This window comes from Neoarius graeffei, chromosome 18 (genome assembly GCF_027579695.1).
Source record: "Neoarius graeffei isolate fNeoGra1 chromosome 18, fNeoGra1.pri, whole genome shotgun sequence".
NCBI lineage: Eukaryota > Metazoa > Chordata > Actinopteri > Siluriformes > Ariidae > Neoarius > Neoarius graeffei.
In genome coordinates, this window is record NC_083586.1 from 51,899,424 (window position 1) to 51,914,381 (window position 14,958).

Below are 14,958 nucleotides of genomic sequence, written 5' to 3' on the forward strand. Positions count from 1 at the left end.
TTAGCCTAACCTGCATGTCTTTGGACTGTGAGGGAAACCGGAGCACCCGGAGGAAACCCACACAGACACGGGGAGAACATGCAAACTCCACACAGAAAGGCTCCTGTTGGCTACTGGACTTGAACCCAGAACCTTCTTGCTGTGAGGAAACAGTGCTAACCACTACACCACCATGCCGCCCAAGCAGCGCTCAAGCAGTGCATTCTACCCTGCACTTTTACCAACCAAAGGCTGCAGCCCCGCCCTCTTGTTTTCTATTGGCTCCCAAGACCAAGGCACAAAGCAAAAGTAGTATGATGATATTCATGTCCGTGTATGTAAACTTCTGACCACAACTTTAGTTTTCAGGTCAAAAATTGCCAATGCTACAGCTAAACCTTAAATACTGGCACCTTTTAAGAGTATCTGGGGCCATCTACTATATATTATATCACCAGCAAAAACAGATTTTTATAGTTAAAAGAAGACGTGAATAAATGCAGGATTCAAAATATTCAAACATTTCACCAGTGGCAGCTGTGTCCTTTACAGCATATTCCCAACCCTCTGCTCCCCTGAGTACTACTGAGTACTGACACCTGTTTATTGTTCATTTACTTGTTAATGAATGCATAAACACTGTGTGGTTTGCAATATGAATTAGTCAAAGTCTTACCTGCATTTCACGGTGTGACTCAGCCTTGGTGTTAGTGTTGGTGTGGGATTTTGTGCATTTGTTGGACCTTAATCACTGCTTTCCATCATGTTCGCAAAACACTTCTTACAAAAACCTTCTGAGGAGGTTCCCATCATGCTAAGATCAATCCTAGCTCTCCACCCAGTCTTCCGTCTGCTCCTGAATATGATCCTGAGTCCAGTGGACAAGTACAGAAGTTAAATCTTCAAGGATTAGACATGTTGACAAGAGCAAGTATGTCTCATTTCTGTCTAAATCCCAGTCCACACATCTGTTTATCTGTTTATTTTCTTACTAAACTTCACAGTGAACTTTGATTCAAATGGAGAGGGAATACTGCAATGTTTACCAAAAGAAATTCTGAACCTTTGGATGATTTTTCTTGCACAGGGGACACTATAGAAGGCAGTTAAACATCAAGGCATCAAGGATCCATCAAAACTTTGTACTGTTCATCCTATATCCTATAGCTTCAAAGCTTCTGCAGAGACTGACAGGATGACTACAGTAAGTATGTCTCGTTTCTGTCTGAATCATGGTGGACATTTCTGTTTATCTAAGAAGCAAAGACTAATGTTTGCAATGAGTGACTGCTTTCAAAATCAGCCCATCTGTGCTTTTAAACTGCAGTTAATGAAAAACAAAATGATTTACCAAATGAATGGAAATAATTTCAACTTGTACTTTTCTTGTCAACCAAGACGAAACAGCAAACCAACAATTCACAAAGGTGAAGAGTCAGGCAGCATGTTGCTCTTTGCTAGTTTTATTTGCCCTCATTATGTGAATTAAGAGCGAAATGGAAATGTAATTTATTGTACATGAACTAAACAAGGTTTGGGTATACCAAAGTAAAGGCCCGGTCCTGCAAGACTGATAACTATAACTTCCATCAATCCATTATCTGTAGCCGCTTATCCTGTACAGGGTCGCAGGCAAGCCAGAGCTGAATATGGTTGAGAGGCGGGGTACACCCTGGACAAGTTGCCAGGTCATCACAGGGCTGACACATAGACACAAACAACCATTCACACTCATGGTCAATTTAGAGCCACCAATTAGCCTAACCTGCATGTCTTTGGACTGTGAGGGAAACCAGGGCACCCGGAGGAAACCCATGTAGACAACATACAAACTCCACACAGAAAGGCCCTGGTCAGCCGGTTGGGCTTGAACCTAGGACCTTCTTGCTGTGAGGCAACAGTGCTAACCACTACACCACCGTGCCACCCTAGGACAGCATGTAACCCCTACATTTAAGTGTATAGTAAAAACAAGGTGCTTCATGATGGACTGATATCTTATTCAGGGTGTATTCAGGATGTATTCCCAGCTCACATCTACTGTTCCCAGTATAGGCTTTCGATCCCCCATGAGCCTGACCAGGATAAAGTAGTTATTAAAGATGAATGAAAGTAAAAGCAAGCCTTACAACATACTGGTGACATGACTAACAGAATTACTATACCACTATTTCTCTCAAAGGCATACATTTTACAAAGTCAATAGATCAAGTGGAATAGTGGGCTCAGACTGGTGAGCCAGAATAGGTTTCCTGAGGACAAAGTCCACATCGCTTTTTCCAACTTCACTAATGCCTCTGATGTAGATAATGTCCCAGTGGGTTTGGTGGTGCATCAGAAAACACGGCCCCTTGCATACTGCTTTTGACAATGAATGTACATATGGTACAGACATTTGTAGATGTCTGAACTCCTGAACTGAACCTTGCCAAGCTTCTTATTCCCTCGGCATCTCCTCTGGTCCCAGTGGTTCCATCCCACTGGTCAGCTCATGAAGCAAAACCCTGCCTAAAACTATCACTGGAGCAACAGAGCTGAGGGGGTCAAAGAGGTTGTTTAGTTTGAATAAAAAAACACCATGCCAGCAGTTGCCAACAAACACGTTGAAGTTAAATGTATCTGATACTTGTTCTCATAATAGCCCCAAGCTGTGCTGTGTAGGCACAGCATCTACAGTGAGGAAAAGTCTTTTATGCCTTTGGTAAGGTCCTTTGGAAGAAAGACTGTAAATGCAGGACTGTTGGAGGCAATTTTATGCAAATGAAGATTTGATTCAGAGATGGATGTTTTAGTTTTCTTGTGGAGGTCAATGGATTCTTAATCAGAGGGCATGGACTTCAGCCCATTATGACCATAGAAAATTCTCTCCATGAAATGGTGCATATTTGAGCATATCTCATTCAGATGCTTTGGCAGCTCGTCTGATTCTGTAGATGGAAACAACTAGGACTATTATGAAAGACATGAACCTTCATACAGTGCATGATAGCAACATTTGTGGGATCATTATCCCTGAACTACAAGGATCTCAGGAGGGTTTTTTTTAGTCCTCCTGTACCAGGAAACAATGGAACAGTTGCTGAATATCAGTAGTAAATTTATGCAAGCCATTCTTTCCTAAAGCAGATCAGAACTCACAGCAAGTTATTATCCGATTTGGGCATGTGAGCAGCACACCTGAGTTTGAGGGAAAGACCACCCTAACCTGCTCAGACCTTTGAAGGTGATAGACTCCAAAATTAGCTGGTACCAACACTTGTCATTCTCCTCCAGTGGTGGTTCTAGATCATTCTCAAAAAAAAAAATTCCCATGAATATCCCAGACTAGTCTTTTACCGTACTTCAGGTTTGAGAAAAAGAGGGCTTATCGGGAGCCGATACCTGGACAATAGAAAGGGGTGCTAAGCAATCCAGCAACTAGCCTTGTTCCTATAACCTTCATTCCCCATTATTGTTGTAGTCGAGTCACTAAACCCCGAGTCCAGTCTCGAGTCCCCAGTGTTCAAGTCCGAGTCAAGTCCAAGTTATTAAAGAAGATTTTGAGTCGAGTCCACTGTTGATCCGAGTCGAGTCCGAGAACAAGACTCCATCCACAGCATTTGACGGTGGCTGTTGCTGCCTTTACGTGCCATTTGACGGTGCCTTTATGCTGCCTATATCAACAGGGTAAATAACATGAGAAAGGGTTAACACTAGCTAGTTCATCACTCAGCAAACAAGCCCCACTATCAACAGAGCAATGAATATAACGCGTCACTTCCTTCTCTGGGTGGAGTCTCGCCAAATGACGATTGAAGTTCGAGGTTGTCCCCGTCGTCTCCTCGATAGTTCTTCTACATATGGAACATAGCAGTGCATTTTTTCCCACTGCACGAGAAGTCTGTATGAGCAAAGCAGACAATCCTTGGGGCGTCTCTCCAGGCATTTTAGCGCTATTAATGTTAGTTTGTTCCTGAACATGACATATGACATTCTCTTGCACAAAATTAGTATAAAAATTAATGTAGATATAAATATTTTATGCCAAATTATAATGGCATGTGACAAAAAAAATAAAGAAAAAAATCAGAGTCCTTGTCTCCAATTTACAAGTCCGAATGCAGTTAATGCACGAGTCCAAGTCATCGGTGCTCAAGTCCAAGTTGAGTCATGAGTCCTTAAAATTAGGGCACTAGTCGGACTCGAGGACTACAAGCCTGTTGCCCATAGTCATTAAAAAGACTGTCTTCCACAGATGGAGCCAGTTTGTTGTCATCCACTGTCTGGTTGTACACTGTCCACCCAATAATGTTCTCTGAAATTAACTCTCTCTGCAGGCTTCTGTATTCTCCCTGCCATGGCACACTGCCTCTCCCAGATGAATAAAGCCGTTCTATGCTTTAAGAGGAAAGATTGTCTACCAATCTGTAACGCATTGATTTTGAATGTGCTTCTACTTGGTGCATGCACCTTGAAGACATACCTCATCCATCAGGATCCTGCCCAAATTCAGTCTCCAGTGCAAAGGGAGGATTTATATTTCTGAGTTTACATATGTACTGCCAAATAAGAGGACCGAGAGCATCTCTCACGAGCTTGGAAGGTAGGCCATAACCGTTTCAAATTGCACTTCACTGGTCATGAACAATATCAAGGTCTATTTGTAAGGTTTTCAATCCAATGTTAATGCTATTTACAGTTAGGGATAATTATATGCTTAGCTGGTGGCTAATTTGATGTTTTAAGTAATGTGCACAGTAATGCTTTTGTGTAGACTCGAATCAATTAGGAAACAGCAAGGGGCTCAACTTTCACTCAGCATGAGGTCCAATAATGGGGGCATATTCTTTGTTCTCTTATGCACCAGGAGGTACTGTTTTCTTGCAGTCATTGCAGTCACTTAAGTTGGGAGGACACATATAAGCCTTCTGAACATAAACATTTCAAATGAATGGAATAAAGAATGTGTGTTCTATGTTTAAGCCCTGTGATGACCTGGTGACTTGTCCAGGGTGTACCCTGCCTTTCACCCGTAGTCAGCTAGGATAGGCTCCAGCTTGCCTGCGACCCTGTAGAACAGGATAAAGCAGCTAGAGATAATGAGATGAGATGAGATGTTCTTTGTTTAAATACAGCCTATAATACAGCTAATCTTATGACAACCGTGATATACAGGATGCACATGGATCACACACACACACACACACATACACACACACACACCAAGTAATTTAACCATTTTAAAGGGGTACCAAATATAATATATACAGTTGCTGATGTGACAAAGTAACATATTCTTAAGTATTCTATCAAATTTATATACTAGAAAACAACGAAATATCTTGGTAATTGTAAATATAATACTTTATACGCTAAACCGCACAAGAGTCGCCATTTTTAAAAGACCGTGACATCAGCGCTACCCACTGCACTAGCAGAACTCTCCGAAATAGAGGAGATAAGCGTGTAATCATGGCGTCGGGCGCATCAAGTGAAAGCGACAGCTCTGTCGAATTATACGAAGAGATCCCGCAAGACACACTGCAAGCAGGCTATGGCTTAGAAGGGTACCAGTTTGAACCTAGGAGAGGTACTCTCGACTCCGGTGATGAAATAAGAGAAGAAAGCTCGGATGACGGCGAGGATGAGACCAGGCCCGGCGCCAGGAACAGTTTACTAAGGGGGCAATTAGAAATCGCAAGGGGGCAAATATTTTTCATATAGTGTGTAGTAGTGATGGCGGTCTGACAACGTGTTTCAAACAATTAACTGCGCCAACCACAAAACCACGGCCCCGAAGGTTGCTTTAGTCCGGGAAAATCATGTGACATGTTACCAGGGCAGTTGCGCTTTATCAACACCCGTGCCCACCTGTTAACCCTCCCCTCCAATTTTCTCACAGACACGCGTTACAACCGGAAAGATGCCAAACATAAAACAACACACACAAACCTACAGGCAAGTCCTTTACATTTAAAATACATACAAATAGCTCCGCGGCATGAAAACAAAACGTCAATGCAAGTCTAAGGTACTTGGCTCGGCAGCCAAAATCATAATTTAAAAAAATCAACAGACCCCGCGGCTGCACCAGTAATAGCCTTCCTGACTCGCACCGAGTCAACGCTAACCACTTAATCCGCGATCCCAGTTTAGGCGTGTAGGGGACTAAACACTCTGAAGTGATGAATTTTCACCCCCGCTGCATGGGGGTGATGTCAACGACACATATTCTTACGCTATTTGCACACAAAGCGGACCATATATGAACACATACACCAACATAAACGGAGATAAACTTAGCCTACAAAGAAAGAAAATGGATTCACAATATTGTGATTGAATTCGTTTAATTCGGTGGGGGAAAGACTACTCCCGTAAACTGACTGCATATTGCAGAGACAGTGCACTTGTAAGTGTAGACTACATGTAAAACCCCCGCCCGCCCGCACGACCCCTCCCCTTGTCCTTATCACAGGTCTGTGTGCGCGCGGCTGTGTCAGCATTTCACACATACACCCACAATAACAATTAAGAAAACAATTAAGTGATCTGAGTCTCCGTTGAGGGGGCGGGGCTGTAGCCACGAGGGGGCGATGCCCCCTTTCGCCCCCCCACGGCGCCGGGCCTGAATGAGACTGATGCTGACCATGGGCATGGCGAGCGTGGGGCAGAGCGTCTGCGTGCAGGTGACACGGCGTGGTGCTCGTGCGGAAAATGTAACGTGGAGTTGCTCACGAGTCCAGCAGAATTTATTTGCTGCAATGAGATAGGCGCCACCCGTGGATTTGCAAAATCGTCGCAAGAGGCAGAAACAGATATTTCACACATGCTAGTCCCAACCTCAATGAGCCAACACAACTGGGCACATACATACGTCATGAGTGTTACGCAGAAAAAATGAACGTGCATTCTGATTGGATAAAATTAATATCATGGCGGGCTGTTCAAACTGCGGAAATAGTTTGCTCGAGCTACTTTCAAAACACTATAACTTTCCAACCTTAGAACAAAAAACTTTTGTAAGTCTTGAATAAGGTTCGTTAATGTGTGTTTTATTGTTATATTTACTCTATATATTGCCCTCTGTTCCCCTTTAACACAGCATTCAAAATATTATACACTCTCCTTGTCAAGTTTGCCCACCCAGACTTCCTGACTTGATACTGGAGAAAACCTGGCTGTAAAACATACTAGTTGCACTTTTGCAAAATATAAAAATGAATTTTGTTTATTATGTTGATCAGCTTTGCTGTTTTGAGTCCATCAGTATGTACCCACGTTGCCAATTTATTAATTCAGCTGCCAAATGGCTTGTTCTTTATATAGCTTTTGTGTATTTAAATTTGCATCAGATAAAAACAAGTGGACTGGATTAATCCGGCATTGATTAAAATGTGTTTCCTCTGAGGTTGACATCTTTAATTATCTGATGTGCATTGGTTTAATATTTGTTCAAGAAAACCAGAAACTACACAACTTAGAACGTGTGTATGAAACCAGAAAATGATAAAACAAAGAATTAGAAGATAGAAACTCAAGAACCATAGCTGCAAGTCCTAATGTCACAGTATCAGACTAATATCAGAGCAGTTCAACCTACAATGGCTGAAGGCTTGGTAACTACTGTAGTTCACGAGCTGTTAAACTCCTTGATTCATGTATTTCTAGTTACCTGGTCTACCCTTTCTGGATTTAGTTTTCATAGTTTTCTAGATGTGTCATGTCTTTGACCACTGGCCGCCTGTGTTTGAATATAATCACCTGGTTCTCATCTCATTATCTGTAGCCGCTTTATCCTGTTCTACAGGGTCACAGGCAAGCTGGAGCCTATCCCAGCTGACTACGGGTGAAAGGCGGGGTACACCCTGGACAAGTCGCCAGGTCATCACAGGGCTGACACATACACACAGACAACCATTCACACTCACATTCACACCTACGGTCAATTTAGAGTCACCAGTTAACCTAACCTGCATGTCTTTGGACTGTGGGGGAAACCGGAGCACCCGGAGGAAACCCACGCGGACACGGGGAGAACATGCAAACTCTGCACAGAAAGGCCCTCACCGACCACGGGGCTCGAACCGGACCTTCTTGCTGTGAGGCGACAGCGCTAACCACTACACCACCGTGCCGCCCTCACCTGGTTCTGAATACGGATAATAATTACAACACGTGAATGAACCAAAATAATAGAATTTTGCATTCTAAAGGTGCAACACAATGAAAACGAAATAAAATCCTGAAATGGGGGTTTCTGTTTTTACCCTAAATGTACAAAAGCTTAAGGGCCCATTCCCACAAAACTGATAACGATCAATCCAACTATGACTATACCTTTGCCTGAATTGAGTTCCAGTCTGGAGCAGTCACACCACACCTGTAATCCCAACTATAATATCGCTTGGTCCTGACACTCAGGGAAATAAATGCGCGCAACTTAGGAATAGTCATGGAAGTTTTTTCCAAGTAGTAGCACATTATTCCGGGTCATGCTGTCCAGCTTGGACTTCAAAACAATCCATGTACACACTCCGGTAGTTGATATAATACAGATACGTCACAGACTACAGAAATATAATAAATAAAAAATGATACAAAATACGGAGTGGTTACGGATTTTAATATGGATGCATCACAGATGCTAATAATTTACGGATTGGTCATGGATGTTTCAGTATATTACAGGTTGGTTACTGATTTCATATGGATGATGCATCATGGAAAAAAAAGAATTCTAAAACAATTAAATGTTTGTACTGCCGAAGTTCATAATTAAAATATCTTACCTGCATTTATATGTTTACTTTATTAATTTACTATCGATATTTCACTGAAAATTTCACATATCCGTGAATAAAAGATCCTTGCTTTGTTTTATATTTTTTATTTTCAGTGACTCCGTATTGTGTGACTTCATGATGCAATAAAGATGCCTGTGGAAAATAGCACATGCTCAGACAGCGTCACATGAAACAATTACCTGATTGTTCAGATGTTTTATCAGATCAGGTCCATCCAGGCCTGGAGAAATCGCTCCAGAAGCAATATCACAGATACGGATAAACCCAGGCCTGGGCTATAGGGATCGTTATCAGTCTGGTGTGAGCACCGACCACATAAACAGCAAGGGACCGATTTATTTACAGTTATCGCTGAAGTTGTAGTTATAGTTATAGTTACAGTATTGTGGGACCGGGCTTTAACAGTTCCTCAGCCTCAACTACATCACACAAATTCTAGAGATGTGAGATTGACTGATTTATTATTATTATTATTATTATTATTATTATTATTATTATTATTATTATTATTTTAAATCCCACCCATGCAGTTATTATTTTTATTTGTGCCTGCCCAGGATTTTTTTTTTTTTGCACAAATTTAGTTGGTTCTACTTCCCAAAATATAAACAAACATGTAGCTTAATACGCCCACTACAACCCTGACCTGGCAGTTCCTAAATGTGAATGAATGATTGCTGTAAATGCATCACATTCATGTTTTATTTGCCTCATATCGGACCATGCATTTGAATACTGTACTTCGTATCTGTTTTTATCTGTTTATTCCAAATATTTAACAGTTATTCCATGAAATCGAGCCGTACATGAGCTGATAGCCGATGGGGCACGTAGCACAGAGTTATCTATAAGCCATGTACGATGAGATTGAGTGGAATAACTGTTTTATTCTGCCCACATTCACTGGATTTTGAGAAACAGAGCATTTTTATTTTTATATTTTGCAAATTTGATAAATAAAAACTTTATACAAAATTTGTGAAAAATTATAGAATAATAATAATTCCTGAATAATAAAAAATACATTCTTACAATCAAATACTTTTATTCCATATTTTGTTGCTTTTTTTGTATTTTTTTTTTGGGGGGGGGGGGGGGGGGGTTCTTCTTCCTCTTCTTTAGTTTTTTTTTTTTTGCAGTTGGCAAACCAACTTAAAGGTGCATTACCACCACCAACTGGGCTGGAGTGTGGAACAGGTATGGGGGGGGAGGGGACTTGCTTTCGAGTAGAGTTTTTATTTCATCCTCTGTTGGTTTAGCACCATGCTCTGCCATTTTGTTTTTCTCTACTCATGATATATGAGCTGATAGCCTAGTAGTAGATTAGCCAATCAGAGTGCATGATTGTTCATATCCAGTGAATGTGGATAGAATATCCCCATTATATTCATACCCAAAGGTTTGAACACAGTTTATCTCAGCATGATGGTGCAGCAAGAAGGTTCTGGGTTCAAACCCCTTGGCTGGCCAGGTGTGTGCCACAAAGTTTGAACCCAGAACCTTCTTGCTGCACCATCATGCTGACCTACATACCCTGTGTAGTCAAATATAGCTGCAAAAAACTTTCGGTATAGAGTTTGCATGTTCTCCCCATGCCTGCCTGGGTTCCCTCCAGGTGCTCTGGTTTTCTCCCACAGTCAAAAGCCATGTGGTTTAGGTCAACTGAATGCTCTAAACTGCCCATAGGTGTGAATGTGAGTGCAAATGATATGGTTGTTCATCTCTGTGCTAGTCCTGCTGTACATTGCCAAGCTGCCCAGGGTGTACCTCACCTCTCACCTGAAGTCAGTTGGGATTGGCTCCAGCTTCCCCCATGAACCTGATGGATAAGCGGTATAGATAATGGATGGATGGATGGATGGATGGATGGATGGATGGATGGATAGGGTATACAAATAAAAAAACTGGATTGACCATGCAAGGAAGTACATAATTTTCATTATAAGCACTGAGTATCAATGCGAATATACATAGATACTGATTTCCTTAACTGGGCTGACTTTTTTTTTTTTAAAAAGTGCCTGTGTCTGCAGCTCTGAGATTTTTCACTTCAAAGCACATACAACCCAGAACTCTGAAGTGACAACTCCTGGAAGTGCAGGCACAGTGACAATGATTTTATTAAAATGGACGGAGTCCAAGAAATCTATATTTTGGCTGAACCTTTCGTGGCTGAGTCACACTATATAATGTTTAAAATTGGGAAGAGGGTGGCAATTACACATTTTATGACTGAATGTTTTGGAAGTGGGTTTTTTTAATGAAATATGAAAAATATTGGCACAATACATTCTGAAATCATACACTAATGACTAAAGGTCACATATTACCCAACTTGGGTTGGTAAAAAAATCATAGCACGGTGAATAAACCAGTTGTAATTTATGACCGCATTACTTACTAACTTATGGTCCCTGTCATGGCTATCGATGGGTGACTCTTCTGTGGCATCTATCGCACTTTTCCTCCATGCACCATTTAAGTTAATTTTTGCGTAGGCGGTTGCCATTCGCAGTGTAGGTCAGCCATAAGCTTGTACCAGTCCTTTTTCTCTAGATCAAAGATCTTCAGGTTCTCCTTGATACAGTCCTTCCACCTCTTTCTCAGGCGACCATGTGATCTGCTCCCATTAGCAAGCTCACTACACAACAGCCGTTTTGGTCAGCAGTGGTCTGGCATTCTGCAGACATGTCCAAGCCACCTCAGGCAGCCACTGCGGACCATGGTCTCGATGGTGGTAGAGTTTGCTCGTCTCAGCACTTCAAAGCCCGACACCCCATGCCACCACCTGATCTTCAAGATCTTTAAGATCTGTCTCAGTGATCCTTGATGAAACATTTCCAATTGAGGTATTTCACCCACGTGACCAAGTCATGTGATGCTGCCATTTTGGATGGCACGGCTCGAATCAGTTTGAATGCGAGGAAGGCGACAAACGAAAAACATAAAAGAAAAAGGAACGAGATGCAGAAAACACCTTCACTATCCAGCGACGTAGGGCATTTACAGGGCGAGCAGAGGGAGAGGTATTTGCAAAAATTGAGGTTAGCAGGCTTAGAGAACGACGTTTACCTGCTTCCACCAGGATTGTTCACTGACCGCTAAGGTTTGTTCACATTTTCATTTACTTTCGGTCCTCAGGATAAACAAAATGTTATTAAATGTCATTGAAATAACTTCTTAGTCTGTTGAGACATGGCCCGTTATAAGTTTTTCCTTTACTGTATTTACTAGTTTACTGAGCGCACTCCGGGGCTGGCTGGCTGGCGCTAGCTAGCTAGCGCGCTCCGGGGCTGGCTGGCTGGTGCTAGCTAGCACGCTCCGGGGCTGGCTGGCTGGCTGGCGCTAGCTAGCGTGCTCCGGGGCTGGCTGGCGCTAGCTAGCTAGCTAGCGCTCCGGGGCTGGCTGGCTGGCTGGCGCTAGCTAGCTAGCTAGCGCGCTCTGGGGCTGGCTGGCTGGCACTAGCTAGCTAGCTAGCGCGCTCCGGGGCTGGCTGGCTGGTGCTAGCTAGCTAGCTAGCATGCTCTGGGGCTGGCTGGCTCAGTAAACTAGTAAATACAGTAAAGGAAAAACTTGAGACTGAAAGGTTTTAACAGTCATCCAAATGACTGAACATAAACGTTGCTACAGTAACATACTAGGTACTATGATGTTGACATTAGCTAGCTTGCCGTTCAAAATGGCAGACACCGGGGCGTCACGTGACCCTGTGACGTCAGGTGAAAAACCTCAATAGGTGAACATGTGATGGGATGCAAGTGTGCACCATGTCTCACTTCCATACAGTAGGCAAGGCAAAACCAGAGCCCTGTCGACTGTGACCCCTGTGGCATGCAAAACCACATTATATATGATTTTAAATAATGTTCACACCAAATGGAAAGTAAAAATGTAAACCTAAAGGTGATGATACATGGGCAACTTTTTGGGCAATGTTGCTGGGCAATGGCTCTTCGACACTTTCTCATTGAGGTTGGACAACATCCTTTCTATCTGAAAGAGTTTGATCGTTTTGGGCAACTTTTTAAGATCATCCAATCAGAGTGCTAGCAGTGACTCACATGACCACCTGAGAGCTTCTGGAATTTTCAACAAAGGTGGCAGCATCTCCGGCAATGGAGCGAAGAAAAAGAGAGACGATTTATATCTTTTTATGCCGGTAAGTTGTTCTGTGTGAACCCAAAGTGGTGAATTTACCTCATCAAATTCTTAGAAAACCAACAGACATCTATTTTTATGCTCCGGTTGGAATTAAGACATCGATTTTTTTTTTCAGCTAAGTGTAAACTGCTGTTAGCTAACCACCATTCCAGAGAGATTGAATGGGATTTAGCTAACTAGCTAATATATGCCTTTATATATGTTAAAATAAATGGCAAATTATCTTTTGACCAGAGTATCTGTTCAGTTTTATTCGTGATACTTTAGTTGAGCGAAATAAATTCTGAAGCCAAGACAAAAGTGACAGCTGCAAATGTTTCAGTGCCCATCTTTGCAGTGTCCATCTCCCTGGCAATAGATTTGCTCTTATCTGATTGGTTGTTGCCAACTGTCTGTTGCCTTAATGAGTTGCCCTGTGTCTCACCTGGTTGCCCGTTGCTGACAACACTGCCCAAAAAGTTGCCTTGTGTATCATCACCTTAAATCTTTACACTTTCTGCTCTGAGAACACAATTCAATGGATTCTTAGTAGGTCTAAAAATGTTTCCGGTGTTAATCATCCTTTGATATAATGCTTGACTCCAACTGCCGAAGTGCTTCATCCAGTACAGTGACCTAGAAAAATGCTGAACAAAGAAGTTTGTGAGTGAAGAAACAAGCTGAGAGGCATGTACAGTAGAGGTGTATGTTCTTGGAGAAGATAAGCCTGCATGATTTCTTCTTTACCTCCTCAGTACAGAAGCTGTGAGTAGTGTGTAAGAAATAAATGATGATTGGGTGCTTTGCTTTAGGAAAATAATCAATGATGGAGTCTTGAAGTACTTTAGTATCTGTGGTAGCTGGTGGTCTTTGAAATATGGGAAGCTCAGTTTCAGGTCTACGTAATAAAATTGTTCAATTATTTGTCAATTTGTTGTTATTTACAGTATATGTGAATTCTGCTATGTTCTACTCCGACTCTGCCAAGTAAACTTAAGTGTGCACACGAACTGAAGTGTTCCTTGCTTTTCTCATACCTTTTGTATGCCCTGTCAAAGTTGGCCAAATCTCCACAACCCAGTTTTTGACCAAATAATCCATCCCTGGGATGGTCTGATTAAGAGACAAGGCCAACAGGACATTCTCTTGGTCCCAGTTAACCAGTTTACTTTGTCATACCAAGACAGCTGAAATGAACGATTGTGTCTCTGACTTTTGAATTTAATCAATCTTGGGCATTGATCTGCCCTGTTGTTTAATTTTGAGCCTCTCCTCATAAAGAAGAGAATCGAATGTCTATCTTCTCCAAAATAAGGTCGACAACATTAGCTCCAATGTTTGTCATTTCGCACAGTTAACAGTTAGCTAGCTGGCTTGATTCCCCTCTATTGCCTGGCTTAAAATAAACAGCCTTTGCTGAACCAAAATAAAAGCAAGTAACAAACTCACAAACTCTATATTTACAATTTTATTTACAGTATGTACAAATGGAAATAGGAGCTGTATATTGGGAAGAAAAGAACGAGAATAAGCATCAGCTAGTCTCACAAATTCACTTGAAGCCCTTTGATTGATGCAACATATAATTTTAAAACACTGTCAGTCACATGACATTCAAAAGAGATTTGAGCAGAGGTGGACAGTAACAAAGTACATTTACTTGAGTACTGTACTTAAGTACACTTTTTGAGTATCTGCACTTTACTTGAGTATTTTTTTTAAACTTACGACTTTAACTTCACTAAATTTGAAAGACAAATATTGTACTTTTCACTCCACTACATTTCTATCAAGGTCCTCGTTACTCATTACTATGAAGCAGCTTTGAAAGTGGATTCTTTTTTCTTTTTTTTTTCTAAAATGTGATTGTTTTTTTCACAGGTGACACTGAGGCAGCATATCAGTAATCACTAGGGTCACGTCACTTCCATAGACTATAAAACCAAGTTCAATGATTTCTCTGTAGCATTATTTAACATGATCAGTTGATGGCAGAATGGAAGGAGGTGGTTTTTCTGGAGAATGCACGCCCCCATGGCTTTACCTAGAACCT